The following is a 3,497-nucleotide window of genomic DNA, read 5'->3' on the forward strand; positions in this document are numbered from 1 at the left end:
AGGTTTGCACTATGTTTTGGTATTACTTTATGGTCCCAACTTACTCTGGGATTAGACTTTAGATAACTCCAGCTAAGCACTCCTTTAGCCGACAACTATCCCCTGAATCCCCCTCGCCCTGGCTAGCTAACACGAGTCCTAAATGGGACACTAAGTTGCGGCTTATCTCCCATAAGACGTAAAGCATCAGTCATGCCGAAATCCAACAGCCTGATCGTTCTTTTCCTTAACATTTGCCATTTGGGAAAATTCTTGACAGCCCCTTACACATGAGATGGTTGTCCAGCTTGGCAAAACTGGTGTATTTTTTCAGGCAAAAAATTCTTACCTAAACTGTATCAGAAATGACTTACAATTAGAGATGAGCGAACAGTAAAATGTTCGATATTCGTTTCGAGTAGCCGCTCAATATTCGACTACTCGAATCGAATATCGAATCCTATTATAGTCTATGGGGGGAAAATGCTCGTTTCAGGGGTAGGCAACATTCGATCAAATTACACTTACCAAGTCCATGAGTGAGGGTCGGGCTGGATCCTCCGAGAAGTCTTCTCTGTGCAGCGTCCCCGCAACATCTTCCGGCTCTGAATTCACTCTGCCAGGCATCGGGCTTGGGCAGAGCCGACTGCGCATGCCCGCGCTACAAGAAAATGGCCGCTTACAGTCAAAGCGGCCATTTTCTTGTAGCGCGGGCATGCGCAGTCAGCTCTGCCCAGGCCTGATGCCTGGCAGAGTGAATTCAGAGCCGGGAGACGCCGCGGGGAAGCTGCACGGAGAAGACTTCTAAAGGTAGGAGAAGAACCAGCGTTGATTGGCCGACTGTATAGCATTCGGCCAATCAATGCTGGTTCTGCATCGAACTTTTCCATTTGAATAGCGAGTGGTACTCGATCGAGTATGAGTATTTCGAATACCCTACTATTCGATCGAATAATACTTGCTCATCTCTACTTACAATGTAACTGTTTACAAAATAAAAAAATTACAATTTTTTTTTTAAAATGAAGGTCAGGGACACGTGTGTAAGAATAAAAGCATATAGTTGTTATGTCTGATGCGTACATTCAGCAAAATCTGTGAAACTTTTCCACCAAACATAATGCCCAAACGTCATGTGGACAAATTCCTGTCTCTAAATTTGGTTCACATCTATGAATACAAACTGCTAATTTCTAGACTATACACCATTATTATACCCCGTCTGTTTTATTTATGCATTTGTTTCCGGTAGCGTCTTTGGTTTCTACCGTCCTTGTGACAGCTTTGAGATTACGGTGTTACATCGCCCGTTTATTGCTGTCCCTCTCAAACAACACACATGTAAATATTATCAGAGAGGTTTATATGGCAGTGCAACACAGACGGCAGATAATAAGAATAAGTCACATTAGTCACATCATGAAAACAGAAACTACAAAGGTCCACAAATAAACCTTTCACGCTGCCGAGCTTTCCTGTAAGTGAATGATGAGTACCAATGTCAACTTGAACCTTTTCATAAGGGGCATTCAGTCCAAATTCATTGCAGCTCAACAGCAGACCTCTAAGTAGAGTGGCAGATGTTAAAGCACTAATATATGTATGGGGGAGGGTCACTGGTCTGCAACACAATCCCATTTCAGGCAGGACTGCATATAATAATCTCAGCACTTTAAAAAATGGACCCTGATTAAAAATATAGCATAGTCTCCTCTAAGATTCAGCCCAGGCATGGTGTGAATTGGTCGCAGGTATCCTGTATCAGATTCCATCATGCCAGAAATAATGTTAGAGTTATTTGTTGTTGGCTGATGTTTTCCAGGGTCGTTGTTAATAGGATTGGTGATAGAAATGTACATTTTACCTTCTCATGGATACATTTACAATTGAGGTGCCTGAAGGGGAAAGAGTTTCTTATCTTTCAGTTTCTCCTTCAGTATTTGACTTCAAGTTGCCGTGGGTGTAGCATTTAGGTAATATTTGTGTAGATACTGTATCAATGTATGCATATATGAACCGTCATTAGGAAGCACATATGCATTATACCATTATGTTTATTCTGCAAATGGGAATACTTGTTCCCTGTCGTCCTCAACAGCGGCACAATGTGGGGTATTTCTGCCCCTGTGTGCTGGTAGGACAGGCGGATATTTAATTAGCCAATCAAATGCGTGGCAGGCCCTATAAGAGGGCACAAGAACCTCCCCTCTGCGTGTTTTTTTCTGTCCTGTGTGGACAGAGGACAGGTGGGAGGACTTGTGTCCTCTTTGAGAAGCTCAGCAGGATCACTCACCTCCTGAGCGGTTGTTTTCTTCTTGTCACCTTCTGTGCCCTGCGGGGAGAAGGTGCTTGTTAGCCATGTGTGGCTACCCCCCTCTATCCCCCCTGCCCCCCCTCTCCTCCGCTTCCCCTGCTCCTTGTGACTTACCTGACATTTTGGTGAGAGTCCGGGGACTCCGCATGCCGCCTCTGGTGGCCGCGCGGACTGCCGGCGGGTGGAACCACACTGTTGTGTATCCTGTTCCCCGCCGGCCGCTGTAAGCGCGCACTTCCGGTTTTGCCGGAAGTATCATAGCGCCATGGCAACGGCCTGGCGCTGGCGGCCGCTCACTCAGGGAAGATTCAGGCCTTATTAAAGGCCGGAAAAGACTGAGAGATGTGGGGGTAAGTGCCCGTGTTAAGGGCCTCTTGGTGGGGGGGAATGTATATCTTTGCAGACCCCTGATTACAGGGTTAGTTGTCTGGGCAGGTTGCCTCACCTGCTTTGATTGTGGCTCCGCCCACTTCCAGCCGGCCAGAATTAAGAGGCTGGCTGGCCTGTTGTCAGAGACCTTCCTGCAGTATCTGCTGAAGGCGTGCGATTGTGGTGTTCATTGATCTTGAACTCTTTTCCAGTTTGCAAACTTTATTGGGAACCGGCTGTGATGGCTGAGTGGTTAAGGTTTTGGACTCGAAATCCAATGGGGTCTCCCCGCACAGGTTCAGATCCTGTTCACAGCGCCAGCCCGGCTAGCTCAGTCGGTAGAGCATGAGACTCTTAATCTCAAGGTCGTGGGTTCGGGTCGCACGTTGGGCGCCAAGTCACCTCTCTGTCCGGTCTACAGGACCTGGTAAGATTTACCCTTTTTTTAAAAGCTGGTATGATGTCATGGTGACAGTGTTGCATGGTCTATTATCTCTCTCTGTAGGATATGTCATCCTCTACTACCCCTCCTGGGGATGGTAGGAGGAAAACCTCTTCCAAGAGGAAACATCTTTCCTGCTTCGATTGCGACACACCGCTCCCTGATGGTAGGTAGCGGCTTGAAAGGTTGTGCCCTGCGGGGTACTACTGGTCCTATAACTTGCCTATTTTCAGGCTATGAGTGGGCCCGTTGTCGCGGGTGCAGAGGTCCTCCACCTGTGGAGCCCTCTCCCAGAGATATGATGGCATGGGTCAAGGAGATGGTGAGTTTGGGCATCGCTTGGGTAAATAGTTTTTCCCTTGCTTGTACTCTCCTTTTTGTTTTGCAGGATGA

The 3,497-nt window shown here is 47.1% G+C and overlaps 1 non-coding gene across 1 annotated transcript; it reads left to right on the plus strand.

Moving 5' to 3' along the window:
- The first annotated feature begins 2,897 nt into the window (after positions 1 to 2,897).
- On the plus strand, positions 2,898 to 2,979 carry TRNAS-CGA (transfer RNA serine (anticodon CGA)). The gene has a single exon. It is a non-coding gene; the product is annotated as a tRNA-Ser (tRNA).
- Positions 2,980 to 3,497: the final 518 nt, after the last annotated feature.

Source organism: Leptodactylus fuscus, chromosome 4 (assembly GCF_031893055.1).
Source record: "Leptodactylus fuscus isolate aLepFus1 chromosome 4, aLepFus1.hap2, whole genome shotgun sequence".
Taxonomy (NCBI): Eukaryota; Metazoa; Chordata; class Amphibia; order Anura; family Leptodactylidae; genus Leptodactylus; species Leptodactylus fuscus.